The sequence below is a fragment of the Rana temporaria genome, chromosome 4 (genome assembly GCF_905171775.1).
Source record: "Rana temporaria chromosome 4, aRanTem1.1, whole genome shotgun sequence".
NCBI classification, from domain to species: Eukaryota; Metazoa; Chordata; class Amphibia; order Anura; family Ranidae; genus Rana; species Rana temporaria.
In genome coordinates, this window is record NC_053492.1 from 329,816,784 (window position 1) to 329,844,344 (window position 27,561).

General features: G+C 46.6%; 1 protein-coding gene across 1 annotated transcript in view; it reads right to left on the minus strand.

The window, feature by feature from the left end:
- Nucleotides 1–27,561, minus strand: part of CAPN9 (calpain 9) — a 1,050,568-nt gene that overhangs the window by 784,035 nt on the left and 238,972 nt on the right. The gene's annotated exons all lie outside the window — the stretch shown is intronic.

The following is a 27,561-nucleotide window of genomic DNA, read 5'->3' on the forward strand; positions in this document are numbered from 1 at the left end:
CACTGGTGGGCACTGATGGGTGGCACTGATGTGCATATATGGGTAGCAGGGATGGGCATTGATGGGCAGCACTGACTGGCATCACTAATGGCCACTGATTGCTGACATTTGTGGGCACTGATTGCAGGCACTTGTGGGCAAAGGTGGGCACTGAGTGCTGGCAGTGGTGGGCACACATTGCTGGCACTGGTGGGAACTTAATTGTAATCAGGGCACTGATGATCAGTGACCTGATTACATGGTTAAAGAGCCACAACTCTTTACAGAGATCGTAATGTTTCATAGCAACAAGGCATGGCCGTGATCGCCGCGCTTCGCTCCCCCGCCGGGGGAAAGGGAGCTGTCATTCTGGGAGGCCGTCCACCCAGAACAAGAGCCGCACCGCCCAGCCGTCATTTGACGGTGGGCGGACGGCAAGTGGTTAAAGAGTACATCGTTTGATACATATCAACTATATGCCATGTTATGTAAGCTACTATGTTATGTCTGAATGCTGTCTTTCACTTTATCACTGTCATGATACAACAGTAATAGACAGGGGGTGCAATCAGAGCAAAAAAAAAATATGATCAAAAATTATACAATGTACCCCAATAGAAGTGAAATTAATTATGAATCAATTGTATATAAATTATATAACATAAATATAACAAAAAGTGAAAAAAACTATTAAAGTTGAGGTTCACTCGGATGCTAGCTGTACACCAAAAGAACATTCACAAAATCCAAAATGATATAAATAAATAGAGAGCAGTGCAGCGCAAACCAATAATGAAAAAATGAAAAAGTGACAAAGTGAAAAAAATCCACAATAAGTCCTAAGTAGAAAAAAGATCCAACGATCAAATTCTTTAGGAGTCTTCACCATGTGAAAATTAGGCACACCAAACATAAAGCGTGTTCCCTCCACCGGTACAGATGGGTACTCTCACCTTAGCACAAGACCACTGTGTTACCAGATGGTCAAATGAGCATAGAAAACCACGTGATGTTTCAAATCCTCATATTGACAGCCAAAACATATGGACCGGGACATGTAGGGAAAAAAAACAATAATCTAAGACCATCCCCTGGGTTCAATAACTTTAACTCGATAAAAAATATATACAGGCTACTCACATATTAGCCGATTCAATAAGGCATATACATCACATGGCATCACAGAGTTCTTGGAACAGCTCTGAGCGACGTGTGGTAAGCTCCTGACCCCCGGACGTGTTGGGTTTGACAACTTCCTCAGCACTTCCTGTTCAGCAGCCATCAGCGCAGCCTGTTCAGCGGCCATCAGCGCAGCCTGTTCAGCGGCCATCAGCGCAGCCTGTTCAGCGGCCACCAGCGCAGCCTGTTTAGTGGCCATCAGCGCAGCATGTTCAGTGACCATCAGCGCAGCCTGTTCAGTGGCCATCAGTGCAGCCTGTTCATTGGCCATCAGCTCAGCCTGTTCAGGACCATCAGCTCAGCCTGTTCAGGGACCATCAGCTCAGCCTGTTTAGTGCCCATCAACTCAGCTGTACCTGTGGTCATCAATGCAGTCTGACCAGTGCATAGTGTTGGGAGGGTAGAATGAATATACAGAGCATAATTCGTCTGTTTATCTGGCACGGCCACTGTCCTCAGACGAAGTCCCACCTCCAATGATAGATGTCATCAGTGTGCTGCCTATCATATGAGAAGGCCTGGGAGGCGTCACTTTGTCGGACAGGCGGGTAAGTGGGAGAACCCCGCTCTGTATAATTTTTCTCCCCCCCATCTGAGACAACCCAAGCCCTAATGGACCTAGCAGGACCCATGGTAGGGCTGGCCCTGGGTGCCCCCCCCCCTTTGCCCCAGTTTGCGGTCACCCGCCCAGGATCGGCCCTTCAAACGGGGACAAAACCAGGGACAGACTTCCTCCAGTGACAATGTCCTTAGTCCATGGACATCTAGTCACCCTACTATAAGCTTAGTTAGAAGTCTCTGCTAGGCTAGTTGAGGATGAATTGTGTAGCTGCACCCTCAATCTCTTTAATTAAGTGGGTAGCCAGAAGAAAACAAAACATACAATGTGATTGCATGCAGATTAGTACTAGTGTGTAGATTCTAACTCACAGGATAGTCTGTGGAATCTCAAAAGAGTGTGGGTATCACCTCACTGCCACACAACACAACACACATAACATCAGATTGTATGTGGGATTTACATTTGTCTATGTGTGTCTAGCTAGGTTGATTCTGAGTGAGTCTCCTTCTAATGGTGGGTGTTTGTATTAACTCCTTTTAAGAACAGTGTGGGTGGTTTATGGAAGCCTGTGTGTCAGTCTGCTTTAGAGCAGAGGGTACTCAGTAGAGATGTCAAGAGCAAAGTTGCTCACAAGCCTGTAAGTTTTCAGTGGTGGCAGCTTTGATATTAGTGTGGGCTTGTTGCTTATCTGCTACTTATGTCTGGGTTGGGGAACTTTGGACTTTGCAGTTTTCGCGATAATTGGTTTGCGTGCTGTGACGATTCTGGCTAAAATGAGAATCACAATTTTTTTTGTTTACAATAAAGATCATAATTCTGTCACGATTCTCGCGGTGTAACATCATCTTTCACATTATTCAAAAAAAAAATTGGGCTAACGTTACTGTTTAGTTGTTTTGTTTTATTTATTACAGTGTATCTTTTCCAAAAGAATTGTGTTTGAAAGACTGCTGCGCAAATAGAGTGTGACATAAAATATTGCAACAATTGCCCTTTTTATTCTCTAGGGTCTCTGTTAAAAGATATATATAATGTTTGGGGGTTTGCTTGCAAAAAATACAGACTTTTAATTGTAATCAACTTTTGTTAAACTGACCTAATTTACAGATCAAAGTTCATTCCTTTGAACTACATGTTACAATGTTTTTTCTTTAGATCTCCGATGTTGTGATAAACTTGGCAGGCTTTCTTGAATTATATTTATTTTTTGTTACATTTCAGAAGTGAGCAGAGAACTCTCTGCCCTTTGTTACATAGAACCAGGAAATGCTGTTTTAAGATCGTGAGGAGAGTTGAATCGCAATTTTGATTCTTTAACGATTAGTCTTGCAGCTTTACATGCTGGTCAGTTTCCAAGGACAAGAGATACGCATAGCTGCCAACAGTCCTGATTTTCCTGGGACATTCACAGTATTTAGACCCTTGTCCCGGTTATACTGTGTCCTGGGAAATTGGCGTTGTCCTGTGGCCAAAGCCACCGCTAGAGGTCCAGGACCGGCACTGGTCTCCACTGCCATTTTACAGAAGACCAGCTCTCGTGAGGAAGAAACAATAGGCCGAACCCTGGTGGCAGTGAAAGCGTCTGCCAATAGAAATGGCACTGCCACCAACCCTCCGCCTCCAGGCCTGCTGCCGGTCCGTGACCTGTTACAGACAGCAGCTGGTGACACGCTGCATCTGGTGGTAGGTGACAGTGGCAAGTGACATACTCAGGGCTCTCACTGATTATGTATTATGGTGAGTTGAACTATTTCATTTTATGTAATATAAGAAATAAATGTGCTTCAATCATCCTGACACCATAATAACCATGGTGCCGTGAGGATAGAAGAGCTAACACCAGGTATTTGGATTATCTTTTTCTGCGATTGTTAAACTTTCTGGAATACACATATTGCTATTGTGGTGTAGGATCTGTACCCTGCTGTCCCTCCATCCCTCTTTCTTTCCTTCCTTCTCTCCCCATCTTTCTTTCTTTCTCCCTTTTTTTTCCCTCCATCCCTCTCTTCCTTCTCCCTCTATCCCTCTTTCATCTGAGGCCTCGTACACACGACAGAGTTTCTCGGCAGAATTCACCGAGAAACTCGGTTAAAACCCGGATTCTGCCGAGAAACTCTGTCGTCTGTACACTTTTGGCTCGATGGAGCCGCCGAGGAGCTCGTCGAGAAAATAGAGAACATGTTCTCTATTTTCTCGTTGTTCTATGGGAGAAGGCGGCCCGCCGAGCTCCTCGGCGGCTTCATCCCAGAACTCGACGAGGAACTCGACGTGCTTGGCACGTCGAGTTCCTCGGCCGTGTGTACGGGGCCTCAGACTCTAACCACACCCCATTTAAACCACACCCAGTATTTTGCTTAGACCATGCCCCCTTTTTACTGCAAGGTGGCACATTTTCCAGTCCCCTCTACACCACGCCTACCTGCCTCCTAATTATAATAAGACTCCAACTACAGACAAAAAAGAGCCCCTATACATTTTTTGAGAATGTTGGCAACTATGGATACAGTGATACCTCACACATCCTCCTGTCACCATCATCCCTGTACACCCTTGGAACCCCCCTTTACTTGAATCCTTGACAAAAACAGTGTAAAGTTGGCCATTGAGGCAGATGCATGATATAAATTCTATGCATTCAGTCATAATATAGGCATTACCAGTCTGTTTTAATCTGCTATTAGGGACAGCAGTACCATACACAGTATTTTACACCTGGAGCAGATGACTTTATAAAGTCCCCCCTTCCCTATGTATCAAAATTATTTCAGTAATAATTATGAAATTGATCATAAATGAATAATGTCCAGAAAGGAAGCAAACATTGAAAGATACATTTAGCTAAACAGTGAATATATAGCAATACCAATACAAAAAATAAGGTGAGACCAACAATAAGGCATGTTTCCTCCTTCTGACCCCCAGTAGAAATTCTTTACACTGCTTTCATTTCTGACTACAAATGTACTGTACATAGGCGTGCGCACAGGGTGTGCCCAGGCACACCCTAATCACCCTGTGCAAAAACAGATTCCCCCACTGACCTGGCTCCACCTCCTTCCCCCCACAGCACTGCCGACTTCTCTTCTCTTCCACTGGTTGTTGCTGTGGATGTTTTAGGATGAATGGGGGAAGGGGCCAGTAAATATGCCATTTACCATCCCCTTCTCTTTCTGAATGAACATCATGAGTGATCGGTAGAGTGTGTTTGAGCTTTGGGGTGCACACCCTAATGCCAAATGCTGCGCACACCTATGGTACTGTACATTTAATTCAGTGAAAGAAAGAATGCCTATCACATTAATGACAATGTGGAAACCCCCCTTACATTGGTGCTTAGTGGTGGTCAATGATTTTTTTAATAATCTTACCCCTGGCAACCAATAAAGAGACATGTTCTCTATAACTGGCTACCAAATTGTGAGACATATAGAAAGAAAAGGAGGGCGCACCGACCTTGTGCATTACCAAAGATAAAATGTATTAAAAAATGTAACAAGAGTAATACTCACAAACAAATGTTATAAAAAGGCTTGTCGGTGCTCCAGCAAGTGGAACAGTTTTTCTGGACACCTGCAACCTGGACTGGATGTTAGGGGGAACCAGATGGCATCACAAACTACTTAAGCTTTACGAGGGAGGACCCTCTTCATCAGAGCCACAGCAGTAGTAGACTGACCTCCTCCAGTTTCCTCAGTATATATCCACATGCACATGTCCAAGTGAACGACCACCAGGGCTTGCCCCACCCACCAGAGTGGGCACCACCCACCATGTCAATCTATCCTAGGATGTATACTGCTATCCGCCATCTAAAATCTTTCTGCATAAAGTTTTCCTTTAGCCCACGGACAGGGAGCCATAGCCCCACGCCAACAAAGTTGCGTCCTTTTGTTGGCGCGGGGCTAGGGCTCTCTGTCCTCCCTCATAGCACGTAAGCCGTTTGTGATGACATCTGGTTCCCCCTAACATCCGGTCCAGGTTGCAGGTGTCTAGAGACACGGTTCCACTTGCTGGAGCACTGACAAGCCTTTTTATAACTTTGGTTTGTGAGTATTACATTTTTTAATACATATTATCTTTGGTAATGCACATGGTCGGTGCGCCCTCCTTTTCTTTCTATGTTTCAGTTCTAAGGATACCCATTGTTCTGAGGAGGGCAACAAGGCCTTTGACATTCCATACTCTATCTGAAGGATTGGCTACACCACCTACTCATAGACTAAGCACCCGAGCGCAGGAGATTGTGTTGTGTACCAAATTGTGAGAGGCATTCTTCTTCCCACTGACTGCAAATGCAAGGGTCTTTTAGAATTGACCTTATATTGCTCACCGGTGAAAGAAACATTGCCTCTCAGACTGATGGACAGTGGAGAAAATGCTTCTTATTGTCAGGTCACCTGTGGCCAGGTGACAAGTGCACCCCGTAGGGGTCAGGGATGCACCACAGGGAAGTGAACCCTATAGCCGACTACTGCTGGCAGGGAGGAAGCGTAACCCAAGATCACCCAGGGCGCGGAGTCTAAGACCCAGTTTTGTATTCACCAGAGCCTTTGATGGTAAGGATGGTCTTGGCCGCAACTGGGTCCAGGTCGCGTTCCCGGGATTCCTTAAGTCACACTCCGCAGGGAGAAAGGGGAAGCAGCCAGCAGGACAAACAGTGGTGATGGACAGGCCGAGGTCAGGGCAACAGGCAGACAAGGATAACCGTGGGACATGCAAATAGGCAGGGGCACAGGCAGACAAGGAAGTCGGGGACAAGCCAAAACGGTACACGGAAAGATGATCGTAGCACTCTGCAAACAGGAACTAGCAAACTACACTGCAGACAGGAACTAAGCATAGGAACACTGTTGAACAGCACTGCAGACCTGTAGAGCAACGGTTAATATAGGCTTCCTGGGATGGACTAGGGTGGAGCCATACAGGAAGAGGAAGTGATAAAAAGGGAAACCAGAACAGGGTCAGCCTCTAATGAACACATGGAGATCAGGTAAGCAGACAGACTTGATGCATATTCATGACAGTACCCTCCCTCTTACGAGGCCTCCCCCTTCCCCGCCTGGGTCCGGGTTTAGAGGGAAACATCAGATGAAAATTCTTCAATAGACGAGGTGCAAAGACCTCTGATGCAGGAACCCAAGACCTCTCCTCAGGACCAAAGCCTTTCCAATGAACGAGGTACTGAAGAGCGCCTCTACAGAGTCGGGAATCCAGAACTTGACTGACCTCATATTCCTGATTCTCCTCAGAGACTGGTGCCGTGGTGGGGAGAGGACGAGAGAACCTATTAAGGACTAAAGGCTTCAGAAGGGAAACATGGAAGGAGTTAGAGATTTTGAGGTTTTTGTGAATCTGAAGTTTGAAACAAACTGGATTCAGCTTAGCCGTTATGGTGTATGGACCAATGAATCTTGGAGCAAACTTCAGAGAAGGAACTCGGAGCTTGATGTTTCTGGTGGAGAGCCAGACTTTGTCCCCTGGTTGAAGAGAAGGCGGTTTACGCCTGCGGCGGTCAGCAAAGCCTTTGAATTGGTCGGCAGCTGCCCGGAGGGAATCATGGACGTCACTCCAGATGGAATTGAAGGACTCCTGAGCTGAAGCCAAAGCTGGGATATCCAGAGAACAGGTCATGGGAAGTGGAAGTTGAGGATGTCTTCCATAACCTGAGAAAAAGGGTGTTCTCTGCGAACTGGTATTTACATGATTGTTATGGGAAAATTCCGCCCATGGAAGTAGAGAGGACCAATCGTCATGATGAGCGGAGACTAAGGTACGAAGAAAAACCTCTAACTCCTGATTAACCCTCTCCGTCTGCCCATTGGATTGAGGATGGTAAGAAGAGGAAAAATCCAAAGCAATATTGAGGGATTTGCAAAAGACTCTCCAAAAACGAGATGTAAATTGAACACCCCTGTCCGAAACAATATGAGAAGGAACCCCATGAAGACGGAAAATCTCTCGAACAAAAATGGGGACCAAGGCAGGAGCAGAAGGAAGACCAGGAAGGGGAACAAAATGTGCCATTTTGGAGAACCGATCGACTACCACCCAAATGACCGTATTACCGTCAGACAGTGGAAGATCGGTGATAAAATCCATGGCAATGTGAGCCCAGGGCTCCTTAGGAATGGGCAAGGGCATGAGGAGACCAGCAGGAGCTTGTGTGGAGGATTTGAACTGAGCACAGACATGACAAGCCTTGACATAGTCTTTAACTTCCGAGCGGAGATTTGGCCACCAATAGTGACGACTAATGAGTAGGAAGGACCGGAGGAAACCAGCATGGCCCGCCACCTTGGAATCATGTCCCCAACGAAGGATCTTGGCTCTTAGCTCAGTGGGGACAAAGGTCTTACCAGGAGGAATTTTTGAGTCCAGGGTGGTAGAATCAGCAACAATGCATGAAGTTGGAATGATCGGCTCAGGTTCAAGAGTGAGCTCTTCATCCAAGGTGTCAAAGGATCTAGAAAGCGCATCAGCCCGACCGTTGCAGGAACCAGGTTTGTACGTAATCGTGAAATTAAAACGGGAAAAGAAGAGACTCCACCTGGCCTGTCTGGGATTCAGACGTTTAGCATTCTGTAAGTACTGTAGATTCTTGTGATCGGTGAAGATCGTTATGGAGTGAGGAGAACCCTCCAACAGATGACGCCACTCTTCTAGCGCCAATTTAATTGCGAGAAGTTCCCGGTCACCGATGGCATAATTTCTCTCTGCCTGAGAGAATTTTTTGGAAAAGAACGCACATGGTTGACGTCTCTTCTCAAAAAGTTGAAGAAGCACCGCTCCCACTCCCACTGAAGAAGCGTCCACTTCAATAAAGAATGCCTCCTCAGGGTTTGGTCTCCTCAAAAGAGGTCCAGAGACAAAGGCCTGTTTCAGATCGTGAAACGCAGAGACAGCTTCGGGAGGCCAGTCTTTGGCATTAGCACCCTTCTTGGTCAAAGCGATAATAGGCGCGGCAATGGAAGAATAATTCCTGATGAACTGCCTATAATAATTTGTGAAACCAAGAAAGCGCTGTGTGGCCTTGAGGCTAGCAGGAAGAGGCCAATTGGTAATGGCTAAGACCTTCCCAGGATCCATACGAAGGCCCAAGCTTGAAACAAAGCATCCTAGAAACAGGACCTCAGAACATTCAAAGGAGCATTTCTCCAGTTTGGCATAGAGATTATTCTCTCTGAGGCGCTGGAGTACAGTGCGGACATGGTTCCTGTGGACACGCAGATTTTCCGAAAAGATTAGAATGTCATCCAGATAGATGACAACAAACTGGTACAGCAGGTCCCTGAAGATTTCGTTGACAAAGTTTTGAAACACGGCTGGGGCATTACATAACCCAAAAGGCATGACCAGATACTCATAATGGCCATCTCGAGTGTTAAACGCAGTCTTCCACTCATCACCTTCTCGAATTCGAATGAGGTTGTACGCCCCTCTGAGATCCAACTTAGTGAAAATGGAGGCACCCCTCAACCTATCGAACAACTCAGATATCAAGGGTAAGGGGTAACGATTCTTAATAGTAACAGCGTTTAATCCTCGATAATCAATACAGGGTCTCAAGGTACCATCCTTCTTAGCAACAAAAAAGAACCCTGCAGGCGATGACGATTTTCGAATGAAACCTCTGTCAAGGTTTTCTGCGACATACTCAGACATGGCCTGGGTCTCTGGGATGGACAAAGGGTATGTGCAACCCCTGGGCAGAATTGCTCCAGGAACAAGGTCAATGGCACAGTCAAAAGATCTGTGGGAAGGAAGCACCTCAGCTGATTTCTTACAGAACACATCCCGGTAATCGCTGTAAGCAGTGGGAAGATCCGAAGATACTGATGTGGTAGCAACCGGAAGTCCCCCCTTAGGAGTCACCTTGGAAAGACATGACGAGAAACATGAAGGGCCCCAAGCCAGAATCTGCCCAGAAGCCCAGTCCACATGGGGAGAGTGGAGCTGTAGCCAAGGAAGGCCCAATACAATGGGAGTGGAGGCTTTAGGTAGGATGAGAAAGGGATTCTCCACCAGGAGTGGATATCCTATCAACATCCTAATAGGTAGTGTCTGGAAGCGAATAGGACCCCCTGGGAGAATAGTGCCATCAATTGCCGAGACTACCCCAGCGGCGTAGTGAGGGGTGAAAGGGTAAGCTTCATAGAAGAAGCAGTTCTCCAGTCCATAAAGTTGCCGGCAGCCCCGGAATCCAGATATGCAGAGATCGATAGGGGAGAAGTGCTTACATGAAGGGACACCGGAAGGAGCAGACGGGAAGGTGATGTTTCTGAGTCCAATACTCCACCTTCTAAATGTATTAGACCTGAGCGTTTCCCGGGCGAAGCGGGCAGGAGTCACGAAGATGGCCCTTGCCTCCACAACAGAGGCACAAGCCCAGAGTTCTGCGTCTAGCACGTTCTTTGGGTGTTAGTCTGGTCCGGCCCAGCTGCATAGGTTCCTCAGCAGGCAGAGGATGGTCCACGGGACGAAGTGAGGGAAGCACAGACTGACTAAGACCTAGGGAGTGCTGGTGTCTTTTCTCAATGGACCTCTCCTGAAAACGAATATCGATCTGGTTGCACAGGGAGATGACATCGTCCAGACCGACGGGGATGGTTCTTCCCGCTAATTCGTCCTTCACTCGGTCAGAGAGGCCATGTAAAAAGGTAGCGACCAGGGCCTCATTGTTCCAGCTCAATTCAGCTGAGAGTATACGGAACTGAAGAGCATATTGACCCACTGAACGAGATTCTTGGCGGAGACGTAGCAGAGCACTGGCCGCTGAAGAGGCCCGAGCCGGCTCTTCAAAGATGTTCCGAAAGAGCTTTAGGAAGTTGAACAGGCTGAAAACTACCGGATCATTCCTCTCCCACATAGGGGCAGCCCAGGCTAAAGCTTCACCGGAAAGGAGGGAAATAATATAGGCTACCTTTGCCCGATCAGACAAGAAGTTTTGAGGCTGAAGTTCAAAATGGATGGTGCACTGGCTAAGAAACCCCCTGCAGGCCTTGGAGTCTCCAGAAAAACGGACTGGAGGTGGTAGCTTCAGCGAATGCGACTCTGCGACTGGTGCGACGGGCGCAGCCGCTGCCGCTGGTTGTACTTGGGGTTGTAGATTCAGGGTTCCCAACGAGGTCTGAAGCTGGTCAAAGCGGGACACCAGATCCTGAAGGAAACGCATCACCTGAGCCTGATTAGCTTCATGCGTCTCGAGTCTGTGAACAACGCCCTGTAATGGATCATCTGCAGGAAGCGGCACGTCGGCCGGGTTCATGGCTGTTCAAACTGTCAGGTCACCTGTGGCCAGGTGACAAGTGCACCCCGTAGGGGTCAGGGATGCACCACAGGGAAGTGAACCCTATAGCCGACTACTGCTGGCAGGGAGGAAGCGTAACCCAAGATCACCCAGGGCGCGGAGTCTAAGACCCAGTTTTGTATTCACCAGAGCCTTTGATGGTAAGGATGGTCTTGGCCGCAACTGGGTCCAGGTCGCGTTCCCGGGATTCCTTAAGTCACACTCCGCAGGGAGAAAGGGGAAGCAGCCAGCAGGACAAACAGTGGTGATGGACAGGCCGAGGTCAGGGCAACAGGCAAACAAGGATAACCGTGGGACATGCAAATAGTCAGGGGCACAGGCAGACAAGGAAGTCGGGGACAAGCCAAAACGGTACACGGAAAGATGATCGTAGCACTCTGCAAACAGGAACTAGCAAACTACACTGCAGACAGGAACTAAGCATAGGAACACTGTTGAACAGCACTGCAGACCTGTAGAGCAACAGTTAATATAGGCTTCCTGGGATGGACTAGGGTGGAGCCATACAGGAAGAGGAAGTGATAAAAAGGGAAACCAGAACAGGGTCAGCCTCTAATGAACACATGGAGATCAGGTAAGCAGACAGACTTGATGCATATTCATGACACTTATATTTTTGGCAAGGAGCGGAAGTATTCTGCATTTCTTAATTAACCACAGACATAAGGAGCAGGGATGTTTTATGAAATCAGTGGGCCTGTGTGCAGGATCACAAGTTCAATTGTTGTTCAAAATAAAGAAAAACTTTAGCGCTTAGTGTGGTGTGGGGCATGGTTGTCTTTGTTCAATGGACTTAAATAGGATTGTAAAAGACCTGGGGCACCTTTGGGTGCTCCACGGAGAGCGGTAATGCGGTGCACGCAGCGTGTTGCGGCAAACAGTGGGTGTGGCCAAATTGTGTTAACAGTGGGAAGGACATAAAAGGGCGAGGTTAGATAAAACAAAAGCCTTCTTGCACCCATAAAATGTACTTAGGTTGCTGTGTCACAAATAACAGTTTCACAGACATGTATAAACTTCAGCAAATCATAAATAAAAAAAAACACTCTTTCGTTACATATGATTTTGTGTACACTGAAAATAGACAGAGAGCCAACACTTTGTCTGAGACAACTTTAACCACTTCCATACCAGGCACTTACGCACCTTCCCTCCCAAGCCAATTTTCAGCTTTCAGCACTGTCGCAATTTGAATGACAATTGCGTGGTCGTGCTACACTGTACCCAAATGAAATTTTTATCATTTTGTTCCCACAAATAGAGCTTTCTTTTGGTGGTATTCGATCACCTCTGCAATTTTTATTTTTTGCGCAACAACTAAAAAAAGACCGACATTTTTGAAAAAATATGTTTTTATTTTTTTTCTGTTCATTTTTTTGTAAATAAGTACGTTTTCTTCTTCAATTATGGGCACTGATATGGCGGCACTGGTGGGCACTGATGAGGTGGCACTGGTGGGCACCAATGAGGTGGCACTGATGGGCACCGATAGGGGGCACTGATGGGTACTGATAGGCGGCACTGGTATGCTGCATTGATGGGCACTCATAGGTGGCACTGATGGGCACTCATAGGCGGCACTGATGGGCACTCATAGGCGGCACTGATGGGCACTCATAGGCGGCACTGGGCACTCAGGCGGCACTGATGGGCACTCATGGGCGGCACTGATGGGCACTGATAGGTGGGCACTGGGCATAGATGGGCACTAAGAGGTGGCACTGATGGACACTGGGCGGCACTGATGGACACTGGGCGGCACTGATGGACACTGGGTGACACTGAGGGGTGGTTCTGATGGCATTGCTGGGCACAGTCAGTGCCCATGTTACCCATCAGTGCCCATTTGTGGGCACTGATTGGCATAGATTGCATTTAAAACATTTTATTTTACATCTATTTGTGCTCTATTGAGCACTGGGGGGCACTCCCTGGTGGTCCAGTGAGGGGGGGCTGCGCTGATAAACAATCAGCGTGAACCCCCCCCTTTCAGGAGAGCCGCCAATCGCTCTCCTCTACTCGCGTCTGTCAGACGCGAGTGAGGAAGAGCCGGTCAACGGCTCTTCCTGTTTACATCGTGATCAGCCGTGATTGGACACGGCTGATCACGTGGTAAAGAGCCTCCGCCGGAGGCTCTTTACCGAGATCGGAGATGCAGGGTGTCAGACTGACACCCCACATCACCGATCGCCGCTCGCCCCCACGGGCATGCGCCGGCATGAAATCCTGCAGGACGTCCATAGACGTCCAGTCAGGATTTCACAACCACTTCCCAGGCGTCAATCTCCTATTGACCGGGCGGGAAGTGGTTAAACAATAACTTAATTAAAATAGTCAGGTACTGATAAGCAACTGGCAGCTGTTGACACAATAAACACTTCGGTGAGAAGCATGGGTATATGGGCAATACAGGGTATATAGTTCAGGAGTGTGTAATATACAATATAGTGTATATAGTGCAGGAGTCTGTTAAATTGGTCATAGACAGTTTTTTTCTTGTTCAGGCAGTGGGATGGAGAAATGCCTTCTGCCAGGATATTGTCTGTCCCCCAGTACAATTCCCCCCCAGGTTAGTCTGCCCCATAGTGCAATTCCCACTCCCCCCCTCGGTCAGTTTGTGTGCAATCTTCTCTCCCGACGGCATTCTGTCCCCAGTACAATCATCCTAGGTCACTCTATCCCCCCGTGCAATCCCCCTAGGTCAGTCTGTCCCCAGTACAATCCCTCTACCCCAGGTCAGTCTGTCCCTGAGAAAAGTCCACCCAGGTCAGTCTGTCCCTAGTACATATGTGCATGTACAGTGCCTTGAAAAATATTCATACCCATTGAAATGTTCCACATTTTGTCATGTTACCACCAAAAACATAAATGTATTTTATTGGGATTTTGTATGATAGACCAACACAAAGTGGCACATAATTGTGAAGTGGAAGGCAAATGATAAATGGTTTTCAAAATAGTTTTATAAATATGAAATGTGAAAAATTTGGCATGCATTTGTATTCAGCCCCCCGAGTCAATACTTTGTAGAGCCCACCTTTCACTGCAATTACAGCAGCAAGTATTTTTGGAGATGTCTCTACCAGCTTTGCACATGTAGAGAGTGACATTTTTTCTCATTCTTCTTTGCAAAATAGCTTAAGCTCTGTCAGATTGGATAGATTGTGTCTGTGAACAGCAAGTCTTGCCACGGATTCTCAATTGGATTTAGGTCTAGACTTTGACTGGGCCTTTTGAAGATGTTTTTTTCTAAGATTGTCCTATATTTGGCTCCATCCATCTTTCCATCAATGTGAAGGGGTGTATTTCCGCACCAAAATTAAATAATTAATACAAATTCCACAAAGTGAAAAGTTAATTAACTACTTGAATAACAAGCTGCTCCTCTGGGTCAAAATAGTGGGAAGTATTGTGCAATGGAATCAAGGTGTGAAAGAGGGTGCTAGAGGGATGTTGGTTCACTGGTAAGGATACCCTCACAAGGAAGGGACCTCACAGTACGTCTGATAAATTAAATATATTAAACACTCCTGTGACAAATAACAAAAAATAAGAAAATATCACAATACTATAAAAATCTATATAAAGACAATATGATAATTGTAAACCAGATACTGTGAATATTATGCTGAAAATATATATAATTCACAAGACCGTGAACATTCACACAAATGCTGTGAAGAAAAAATAATAAAGTGTCTCTAATTGGCACACTAATTGTTGCAGTCCATAATGTGTAGTTTTCCCGGAAAAATAGGTAATCATGCGATGAATTGTGAATATTAATGCAGCCACCACCAACTGTTACAGCTTCACCCGATGTGTTCTGATCTAGTTATGCTCTTACCGGAAGGTGTGGACCCCTTTAGTTAAAAAGAAAGGTCTGCTGAGCTGAGCAGGTTTTAGTGCCTGCACACTTGGCACCAACTATTCAGACTGCTGTGATGATTGGCTCAATGATATCCCAGGAATCCAACAACCAAAAGACAAAGGAGAGCTAATAGTGCATTATTGTTTATTAAAAATGTATAAAAACAAAGTGGCTGAATGGCCCCTTACTTTGTGGGTGCCAGCCCGGCACTAGGATTGCATGCGCTGGATAAGACTCTGGCTCAGAGTGCACAGATCGTCCGCGGTGCGGGGAGTCCTAATGGCAGCTGTAGCGTCTATGTGCGGGATCAGCTGGGGACCAGCTGATAAGGGTATCCTTACCAGTGAGCCAACATCCCTCTAGCGCCCTCTTTCACACCTTGACATCTTTCCATCAACTCGGAACAGCTTCCCTGTCCCTGCTGAGGAAAAGCATCCCCACAACATGATGCTGCCACCATCAAATTTCACGGTGGGGTTGTTGTGTTCAGGGTGAAGTGCTATGTTCTTTTCCTCCACACATAGCGTTCTGCTTTTAGGTCAATAAGTTACATGTTGGTCCCATCTGATCAGGGAACCTTCTTCCACATGTTTTCTGTGTCCCCCACATGGCTTCTCGCAAACTGCAAACAGGACTTCTTATGGCTTTCTTCATGCCACTCTTCCATAAAGGCCAGATTTGTACAGTGCACACCTACCAGTTGTCCGTGGACAGATTCTCCCACCTGAGCTGTGGATCTCTGCAGCTCCTCCAGAGTTACCATGGGCCTCTTTGCTGCTTCTCTTATCTTCTCTTGCCAGGCCTGTCAGTTTAGGTGGATGGGTAGGTTTGCAGTTGTGCCATACTCTTTCTATTTTTGGATGATGGATTGAACAGCGCTCTATAAGATGTTTAAAGCTTGGGATATTTTTTTATAACCTAACCCTTCTTTAAACTTCCCCACAACTTTATTCTTGGCCTTCATGATGCTGCTTGTTCACTAAAAGGTACTCTAACAGACCTCTAAGGGTTTCACAGAACAGCTGTATTTATACTGAGATTAAATTACACACAGGTGGACTCTATTTACTAAGTAGGTGACTTCTGAAGGCAATTGGTTCCACTAGATTTTAGTTAGGGGTATCAGAGGAAAGGGAGCGGAATACAAATGCACGCTACACTTGTCAGATACAGTTGCAATAAAAAGTATGTGAACCCTTTTGGAACGATATGGATTTCTTCACAAATCGGTCATAAAATGTGATCTGATCTTCATCTAAGCCACAACAATAGACAATCACAGTCTGCTTAAACTAATAACACACAAATAATTAAATGTTGCCATGTTTTTATTGAACACACTATGTAAACATTCACAGTGCAGGTGTAAAAAGTATGTGAACCTTTGGATTTAATAACTGGTTGAACCTCCTTTGGCAGCATAACTTCAACCAAACGTTTCCTGTAGTTGCAGATCAGACGTGCACAACGGTCAGGAGTGATTATTGACCATTCCTCTTTACAGAACTGTTTCAGTTCAGCAATATTCTTGGGATGTCTGATGTGTATCGCTTTCTTGAGGTCATGCCACAGCCTCTCAATCGGGTTGAGGTCAGGACTCTGACTGGGCCACTCCAGAAGGCGTATTTTCTTCTGTTTAAGCAGTTCTGTTGTTGATTTACTTCTATGCTTTGGTTCGTTGTCCTGTTGCAACACCCATCTTCTGTTGAGCTTCAGCTGGTGGCCAGATGGCCTTAAGTTCTCCTGCATAATGTCTTGATAAACTTGGGAATTCATTTTTCCTTCGATGATAGCAATCCGTCCAGGCCCTGACGCAGCAAAGCAGCCCCAAACCATGATGCCCCCACCACCATACTTCACAGTAGGGATGAAGTTTTGATGTTGGTGTGCTGTGCCTCTTTTTCTCCACACATAGTGTTGTGTGTTTCTTCCAAACAACTCAACTTTGGTTTCATCTGTCCACAGAATATTTTGCCAGTACTGCTGTGGAACATCTAGGTACTCTTGTGCAAACTGTAAACGTGCAGCAATGTTTTTTTTGGACAGCAGTGGCTTCCTCTGTGGTATCCTCCCGTGAAATCCATTCTTGTTTAGTGTTTTACGTATCGTAGATTCACTAACAGGGATGTTAGCATATGCTAGAGACTTTTGTAAGTCTTTAGCTGACACTCTAGGATTCTTCTTCACCTCATTGAGTAGTCTGCGCTGTGCTCTTGCAGTCATCTTTACAGGACGGCCACTCCTAGGGAGAGTAGCAGCAGTGCTGAACTTTCTCCATTTATAGACAATTTGTCTTACCGTGGACTGGTGAACAGCATGGCTTTTGGAGATACTTTTATAACACTTTGCAGCTTTATGCAAGTCAACAATTCTTAATAGTAGGTCTTCTGAGAGCTCTTTTGTGCCAGGCATCAGGCAATGCTTTTTGTGAAAAGCAAAAATTGGTGTGGTGTGAATTACTGCGCTGCTGTGTGTATGTTTCAAGCTGCTGAACACAGCTACTGAAAAGTGAGAAGCAAAAACAAAATGTGGAAAATAAAGTGCAGCGCTCAAATACAATAAAATGCAAAAAATGTGACAATAAAGTCAAAATCGCATAAACAATGTGAGAAATATATATTGCACATGAAATGGAGGCCAATACATCAAGCAATAAATAAATAAATAATGAAGTCCAGAATGTGCAGCGTGATAGGTGAATACCACAAAGTTCAAAATGGAAAATAAATAAGGAAAAATTGTCGACTTGCAGTGACAGAATATGTGAATTTGGATTTCCAAATGCAGAAAGATATCCCACCACCAGTGTAGATGCGGGCTTACCAGAAAGTATGGACTCTGCGAAAATTACATTTCCAGAGTCAATCAGGCTTGGACCGTTGGTGTGGAATCTCTTCAAGGAGGGGGTCTGCAAATAGCTATGATGCAAAATTCAGTAACCCGGAGACAGGCTGGAAGGTCTCTCGCTCATGAAGTACAGAAGATGGTCATCCGTATTAATTTTTCCTTTTTTTTTTTTTTTTCGCCTCAGAGAACTATCAGGAGACTTAATCAATTTGCGTTCATTCGCAGTCTCCTTAGTTCACATCATAGTTGGAAAAACGTTTATTATTGCAAAAAAAGTGTGAATGTAATAAGCCTATGCCGATAGATGTTCAAACAGTACATAACTACATTTAATTTGCCCTAGCCAAACATGCCCTCTTCCCACCCCCCGCCCTTAGCCTTTCCACCCCCCCTGCCCTATCTCCGAATATCCATCTCGTATCTCCCTTTTGCCCATTGCCATCCTACCCTATATCATCCTATCAATGTATCTCGATGAAAGCTTATAGTTGACCCAGTCCTGCCATTTTAATTTAAATCCTCCTTCGCCTTCCTCTCCCATGAACCTGAGGTGTTCAGCATAATAGATGTCATTAATTTTCCAAAGCCAACTCCTTTCTGATGGACTCATAGGGTCCTTCCACTGTCTGGGAATCAAGCTCTTTGCTGCATCTAGTGCATGGGGGAGTAAGGTTCTCAAATACTGATTAGTGGACATTGCTGTCCCGTGGAACAAACAGACCCACGGATCGGCAGGTATTTTAATTCCGGTAATTTCCTCAATTACTAATAATACATTATTCCAATAAGTTTTGATTTTGGGACAGGTCCACCATAGATGTGACATAGTTCCCAGTTCCAAACAGCCCCTCCAACAATATTTGGTGGTTTCATCTTGGTAACGATTAGTGTTGAGCGGAATACGCCATATTCGATTTCGCGATATTTCACGAATATATAGACGAATATTCGTGAAATATTCGTTAAAATCGAATATTCGTGATATTTTATAAAAAAAAATGTTTGCGAAATTTCGCTAATGTGAATGCGAAATTGATTGCGAAATTCTCGTCCACGCATGCGCGCGAAGAACACACGAAAACGGAGATCATTTCCTGGATCTTTGCCAGTCGATTTTCGGATCGCTATTTTGTGCTGCCCAGCGAAGTGAAGATGGTGGGGAGTAACTTTTCATCCAGTGAGAAAAAAATGCTGATTAGTGTAAGTAATTTCACCACTGTTATTTCATTATCTTTAACTGCATTTTAGACTAGTTTAAAAGTTAGGATATAAGATCAGATATTAGTATTTCCCAAACAGTGTGTCTCCAGCTGTTGCAAAACTACAACTCCCTGCATGCAACTGGCTGCAATAACCCCCCCCCTCTCCCCCAATGTGAATGTACAGGGTACATTCACATGGGCTGGGGCTTACAGTGTGCTTCTAGCTGAAGCAAATTTGGCGCTGCAGCTCAAACCCTCAGTGGGAAACTACTGTGAACCCCACGCCCCTCTGACTGTACCCTAAAAACAATACACCACACTAAATAAAAATTAAAAAACACAACATATACACATACCCCTACATAGCCCCCCTCCCCTCCACAATAAAAAAGAAAAACGTCTGGTACGGCACTGTTTCCTAAACGGAGCCTACAGCTGTTGCAAAACAACTCCCCAGTATTACCGGACAGCCATTGACTGTCCAGGCATGCTGGGAGTTAAAGTATAATTGTGGTACAGCTGGTGACGGTGAGCTACATGGTGTATCAGAGCATGCTGGTAGTTGTAGTTTTTAAATAACATCAACTCCATTATTTATTCAAAATTAATTCATCAAAAAGTCAAAAGAAACAAACATATTATTGTTCATATATAAAGATAGGGATGGAAAAAAATAATCTATTGTACAGGCCCAGTATAAGGGTCAAAAAATAATTATAGCGGTCAGATGAATAGCAACTCATTTCTCCCCTATACGTGTATCCTGTGATGTTACTCATATATACATAATTATGCAAATGATAATGGCTGCTATATTTATGCAAAAAAGGTGGCGACCAAAATGGCAAGATATAAAATCTGTCATGTTACCCCTGTCAGTGATTAATAAGGCGAGAATGCTTCCAATTGTTGAATACCATACATTTACGTCATATATCCATAAGGGTTTAAACAAAAGTATTATAATATACTTTGTTCTTCATCTTGCAGAGGTTCCTGCAACAGGGATATGATCAAACCCGGAGCCAGCAGGACAAAAAAAAATAGTCCGCTCCCTATTGCGGGAGTTACGGAAAATTCATGGCCGCACACATGACCACATGACCACATGGCCATCCTAAAAAAGTGGTCTGACCTAAAGAGGCGCCACATGGCCCGGGTCACACAGATCCGAGATGAATTTCATCCAGGTAAGTTATTGGTAACAGTTATGTAAGGTCATATGTAATTAACCTTAGGGCAGATGTTGTTAAAGCGGGGGTTCACCCTATAAACAAAATTTTCTTCTAGCATAAAATTAGGCATAGTAGCGCGAGCTACAGTATGCCTGTCTTGATTTTTTTTTTTAGCCCGGTACTCACAGTGCAATCGTACATTGAAGATACCGACTCCCCGCGGGGAATGGGCGTTCCTATCCAGACGGAGGATGATTGACGGCCGGCTCTGGCACGTCACGCTTCTCCGGAAATAGCCGAAATAGGCTTGGCTCTTCACGGCGCCTGCGCATAGTCTGTGCGCAGGCGCCGTATATCGCCGTGAAGAGCCGAGACCTACTACGGCTGTCTTCGGGGAGCGTGACGTGCCAGAGCCGGCCGTCAATCATTCTCCGTCTGGATAGGAACGCCCATTCCACCCAGGGAGTCGGAATCTTCAAGGTACGATTGCACTGTGAGTACCAGGCTAAAAAAATCAAGACAGGCATACTGTAGCTCGCGCTACTATGCCTAATTTTATGCGAAAATGTTGCTATGGAGGGTGAACCACCGCTTTAACCCAGACGCCATGTTGTGGTAACATATATCACCACCCAAGGTATTCATAGTACTGTTGAAAAAAGACATTATTCCATCAAGTTAAACCATGGAATTAAAGTGGTGGTGTGGTGGGTTAAAGGGGAAGGGTGGTATTTTATAACTCAATTACCACTAAATTCCTGTGCTAGGCGTGGGGTTATCTTAGTAATCCCGTGTACTCCATCAGGCCCTTTTTTTAACATGAGATCGTCAGAATAATACAAAGGAAACACAAACAGCTCATTTTACCATGGTGGCAGCCCAGCTCACACTCAGTCCCCTGTAGTGCCAGCATGACCCTTTAATATAACATTATCCCATTGGTTAACTGTCTATATAAATAAATTGGTATTCATATACAATACAGCAGAGTACCCAGAATTTGCATACGTTATTAGAAATCATTTTTACATATATGAACATTGTGTTATTATAGGAGCTCCTCTACCATCTGTGCGCCCCAAGCGCACAAGGCGACAGGCCGCAGAGGAGGAGGAGGAGGATGAAGAGGAGGAGCAGGAGGAGGATGCACAGGAGGAGCAGGAGGAGGATGCACAGGAGGAGAGGGATGAGGAGCAGCCAGGGCCCTCCCAGTGTTTACCACCCCCAGCTCCTGTTGAGGAGCAAGAGGAGGAGCTGCAACCCCCCCCCCCAAACTCCTGGTGAATCGGGTCCCCCCCCCAAACTCCTGGTGAATCGGGTGATGGAGAAGAGGAGCAGGAGGATGAGACGGTTCCTGTGAGCCCCAGGCAGGAGGGTAAATATGTGCACAAAGATTAATAATATTTCAACAATAAGATGTAGATATAAAAATGGACAGCATTTAATCCTAATTTTTTTTTCTTATATCCTAACAGTTTTCAAAAAGATGGAAAAAAAACACAGTCTCATCCAGAGGACCAATGACAAAATCCGCTCAAATCGCCAGAAAATGCGGATATTAGACCTCCAAAACCAACAGCTGGAGCAACAGCAGAGGAAGAATTTGGACGCGATGGCTGAGCTTGACAAGCTCATGCAAAAATATATGTCAATTTTTTTTTCTTGTTATAAAAAATGTTATTCTTTTAAAATGTTTCCTTTCTTATTGAGATTGTTAGGTTTTTCAACACATCTAACTTCACATCTAACACATCAACATCAACATCAACACATCTAACTTCATAATAACCAAAAACATTTTATACTATTATTTTATTTAACACAAACCTAAGACAAACTAAAATACACGGACACAGACACTACTAACACAAACTAAACTGTTGAAAAATTACTATAACAAAGCTACAATATATATATAGATATAGAGAGAGAGAGCGAGAAAGAGAGAGAGTGCTGATTTGCTCTTGCAGACAGGCTAATGGTTGCAGTATAAAGGCTGCAAACCAGGGTTTAACATAAAGTTCAGTGTTTTAGTCACACTTGCTGTTACGATCCGGTCTGGTAGCTTGTAGCAGAGGCTGTTGGTGGATCCGCTGTGCCAGAGAGGTCATGAAGCATTACTCAGCATGAAGGCAGCAGCAGTAGTATTAAAATATAATGTAATTATCACACAGGCAACATTTACAAGCAGTAGTGGTAATAGTACTAGATAGCATCTAAACACTTGGGCAAGACTTGACAGCAGCAGTAGTGGTAATAGTAGTATATAGTGGCAAATAACTCGTGACATAGGTGTCGTGAGCAGCAGCAGTAGTAGTAATAGTAGACAATATAGTGTCAAATCACTCGGGCAAGAGGTGCCATGAACAGCAGCAGCAGCAGTGGTAATAGTAGTATATAGTGGCAAATAACTTGTGACATAGGTGTCGTGAGCAGCAGCAGTAGTAGTAATAGTAGACAATATAGTGTCAAATCACTCGGGCAAGAGTGGAGGGAGAGCCAAGGAGAGGGAATGAATGACAAGGGACCCTTCAGCGCCCTGAACCGACGGCGGGTGCCAGAAAGTTACCGCCGATCCAGGACTCATTAATCTTGATGAATGTGAGTCTGTCCACGGAGTCTGTGGACAGACGGGTCCTCTTGTCCGTGACCACCCCACCTGCCGCGCTGAATGTCCGCTCAGAAAGTACGCTGGAGGGGGGGCAAGACAATAACTCCAGCACATACTGAGCGAGCTCGCGGCAGGTGTCCAATCTGGCAACCCAGTACTCCATGGGGTCGTCGGTGCTCATACTGTCAGAAGCACCGACGGACCCCATGTAGTCTGCCACCATGCGGGCCAGCCGCTGGTGGTGACTGCTGCTGCTGGTACTGGGTCGCTCAGATTGGAAGAACATCCTCATCTCACCCATTAGGTCCCCTGCTCGGCTGCTGCTGCTGCTGGGTGCAGCCACCTGCTGGGTGAGATGAGGGGGGACAACTGGAGGCCGGGGAGTTGTCTGCTCCAACCGGCTGACTATGCGTGCCTGCAGTTCCTCCATCCGGTGCTGCCTCCGGCTGGCTGGGAGGAACTGCTCCAGTTTCCCCTTGCATCTTGGATCTAAAAGGGTGGCCATCCAAAATTCATCCCTCTCCTTGATAGTCTTAACCCGGGGGTCCCTCCTGAGGCATCTCAGCATGTGGGCAGCCATGGGGAAGAGCACAGCCCGCTGTGACTCCTCATGGCTGCCCGGGTCCATGACGTCTGACTCTTCATGCTGGAGGCGCTGCTGCTCGCACTCAGAGATGCCCAACCCCCAGACTATCGGTGCCCCCAACACCGGCTCTCCCTCCTGACCAGGCCCTGACTCCAGGACGTCACCAGTAACCTCCTCATCATCATCATCCTCCTCCTCCTCGTCCTGGGCCTGGTCTTGGTGGAGCAGTGTTGCCTCCTCCTGCTCCACCAAGGCACTCTCCCCAGCTTCGAGCAGGCGATCTAGTGCCCTGTCCAGCAGGAACACTATAGGGAGCACGTCATTGAGGTCGACATGCTCCCTGCTGACCATCTTGGTCGCCTGCTCGAAAGGGGCCAACACATGGCAGACCTGGTGTATCTGTCCCCACTCCGCACTGGTGATGTACGGGAGTGTTTGTGATGGCCCGGCAGTGCCTTGCTCCAGCAGGTATTCCTTCACCGCCCTTCGCTGCTCCCACAACCTCTCCAGCATGTGGAGGGTGGAGTTCCACCGCGTCACACTGTCCACAATCAGCCTGTGAAGGGGCAGGCTGTTGTCCCGCTGCAACTTGGACAGGGACGCGGTAGCGGTTGGGGAGCGCCTGAAGTGGCTGGCAATCCTACGTACCCTTAGCACAATGTCACTCAACCCAGGATAGGTGCGCAGGAACTTCTGCACCACGAGGTTGAGGACATGTGCCAGACAGGGCACGTGGGTCAGACTGCCAGCCTGGAGGGTGGAGAGTAGGTTGCTGCCGTTGTCACAGACAACCATACCTGCCTGGAGCCTTCGGGGTGTCAGCCACTTCTGGACCTGAGCCTGAAGTGCGGTCAGCACTTCTTGTCCAGTGTGTCTCCGGTCCCCTAAACTAACAAGCTGGAGCACGGCCTGACAGCGCACGTGCCCCACACTTGAGTAGCTACGGGGGCGCTTGCTGCGAGGCTCAGCAGCTGCGGAGACAGTGGCTTGAGGGAGACCAGCAGTTCTCCCCTGGACACCCCGGGGCGGCACCACAAAATCTGATGCCACCGATCCCTCCCGCCGGCGCCTCGGAGGGAAACCCAATGGGCCGTGAAGCGGATGTACCGGTCCTGCCCATGCCTGCTGGTCCAGCCATCCATTGTGAGATGCACCCTGTCGCTGACAGCGTGATCCAGCGACAGGGTTACATTCTGCACAATGTGCTGGTGTAGGTCAGGGACACCAGTCCTGGCAAAGAAATGGCGGCTGGGGACACGCCATTGGGGTTGGGCCTGCTCCAACATCTGCCTGAAGGGGTTGCAGTCAACAATGTTGAAGGGAAGCAGATGTTGGGCAATAACCCTTGCCAGGAGCCCATTGAGGGAACGCACACGTCGGTCTCCAGGGGGGAAGGGAGTGGTGCATTCGAAGGCGCCGGAAAGCGACGCCTGGCGCCGGACGGCAGTGCAGAACACAGAAGAGGAGGGTGCTGTGGAAGTAGAGGTCTGGCTGCCGGTACCAGTACCTCTACTAGAGGGAGCGGGGGGGCATGACCTGCTGGGAACAGATGAAGCTGGCAGGGGCTGCTGTACCCTGCACACTTGTGGTGGTGGCGCTGCTACCACCACCACCACGCTTCATCTGGTCATACTCCCACCAGTGGTTGATTCGCAGATGCTGGTTCAGAGCTGTGGTACCCACCCGAGCCAAGCACTTCCCTCTCTTCACCCTGGCACGACAGATATGGCAGATGGCTATGGTCTGGTTATCTGCTACCAGGGTGAAGTAGGCCCAGACAGGTGACTTCAGCGCCGCCCTCCTGTCAGATGGGGTGACGCTGACTTGCACCTGCTGGGACTCGGTGCGCACAGGTGGAGCTGCCTGCTGCTGCTGCCACCTCCTGCTGCCATCACCAGTGGAGACCCTGACGCTGGTCTCCCTGGTGACCTGGCGCACCGTTTCCCCAGGGTGCCTACCTTCCTCATCGTCACTGCTGCTGTGAACCGACAAGGCAGGTGGCACCCATGTTGGGTCACCCTCCTCTTCGCCCCCAGATATGTCAGACCCAGGGCTGAAATGTGGTGGTCTGAGGGAAACAGCTGACATGGAGCCGCTAGCCTGGCTCCGCTGTCCCCTCACCGACACCTGGGTCTGACTAGGTGCGGGTGTTTCCTGCCCAAAAACACCAGCACCACTTGGAAGGGATGTCTCTGGGATACTGACAGCAGGTACCCCATCCTCCTCCTCCATCATCCCTTCAAAAAGGTCCTGACCATCAGGACAGAACTGGATGTCTGCCTGATGCAGGGCCTCCCCCAAGATATCCCTCTCACTGTCGCTGTCAAACAGTAAGAGGCTGGACTCTTGGGGGCTGGGGGCGGGTCCTAAAGGCACTGGTGTACTGGTGGTGCTACTGGGAGTCGGGACTGACGACTCAGTGGCACTGCTGTGCCCCATATACTCCAACACTACTGGAGCCTGAGAAGGCAATATCGGGCGGCTGCCCGAGGGAAAAAACTTGCGGATGAGGCGGACTCCCCTTCCACCTGATCCACTACCACTAGTAGGGGCGCGAGAGGTACCCCGTGCTGGCAGCGACCCAGCACTGGGAGTAACTCCCCTACCCCTGCTGCCACGGCCACGGCCACGTATGCTGCTCATACTTGCTGATGTGGGGGGGGGGGGGGTAAACTTTATTGGGGGGGGGGAAATCTGAGAAAGGAGTGTTTTTTTGTTTTTTTAGCAAGACAGGCACGCAGACAAAGACGCAGACAAAGACGTAGACAGCTACTAAACTAGAATAAAACTACTACACCTAAAACTTTTTTTTTTTTTTTTTTTTTACACGGACAAAGACGTAGACTACGACACGGACAGCTACTAAACAGGAACTAAAATACTACAGCTAAAACTTTTTTTTTTTTTTTTTTTTTTTTTTTAGACTGAAGGACGCAGACAAGGACGAGGACTACAAATACTAAACTAATATGCACTAAACACTAACTCTACTTACACAAACTTATATGACTAAACTAAAGCTAAATTTTTTTAGTTTTTTTTTACACTGACTGACAAGGACAAAGACGAGGACTACAAATACTAAACTAAACACTAACTCTACTTACACAAACTTATATGACTAAACTAAAGCTAATTTTTGGGTTTTTTTTTTTTTTTTATACACAAAACACAGAGACTAAACACACACTAAACTAAGCTACCTTAAAGAAATGTACACTTACACTAACTACACAGAAATCTATCTAACACTAAGCTACACTAACCTGGACAAAACAACACAAATCTGAGCTTTTAGAAAAGCTGTTGGGTCTTTTGCTTTGAAAAAAGCAGTTGGTTATAGAAGCAGGAAACTCATAACTGAAAGCACTATAGGAAGCACAATGCTCTAAGCTCTAAGATCGCAATACACTGGAAAAACGCACAGAAACACTCCACTCTCTCTAGCCACCTTGTGAATCTGCACTGAAATACTGCTGGGAGTGATCTTATATACTGGTCGTGCAGGCAGGTTAATATTGGTTGCTATGGAGGTTGCTAACCTCTGACAACTGTGGTAGGAGAACTCTGATTGACTCTGATGCAAAAGAAGGGCGGAGAAAGTATTCGCGAATATTCGCGAAAGCGAATATTCGTCAACATAAAAGGATCGCCTCAGCTACTCGGCCCAGGGTCTCTAATCATACCAGCAATGCTTTTAGACATCGATGGAGATCACTAGGATGTGATATGTTTTAAAAATAAATTTGAAAAAATACGAATATTCGTAATAGCGAATTTTGGCTGCGATATTCGAGTTATTCGCGAATACTCGAATATGCAATATTCGTAACGAATATTCGCAATACGAATATTCTTGAGCAACACTAGTAACGATGTGCTATGGCCGGGGTTATATACCACCGTGCTAAACATTTAAAGTTCATTTCGATCAGTGCGCAATTAGTTGAGGTAATATGTGTCATTTTTAATATTTTCGTGACGTCTATCTCGGTTTCGCCAGTTTCCAATTCCTCCTCCCATTTATTGATATACGGAGGAAACCCAAGGTTTTTCAATCTCATCAATATTTTGTAAATTGAGGAGATCCCCCCCCCCCCCTTCCGTCTGGTACTTAACACAAACGCTCCAAAGGGAGCAAATTTCTATCTGACCTAAGCGGAGAGGGGAAGGAATCCACGAAATGCGTCAACTGTATATATCGCCACCTATTCATCTCGAACCATTCTTTTTTTTTTTACT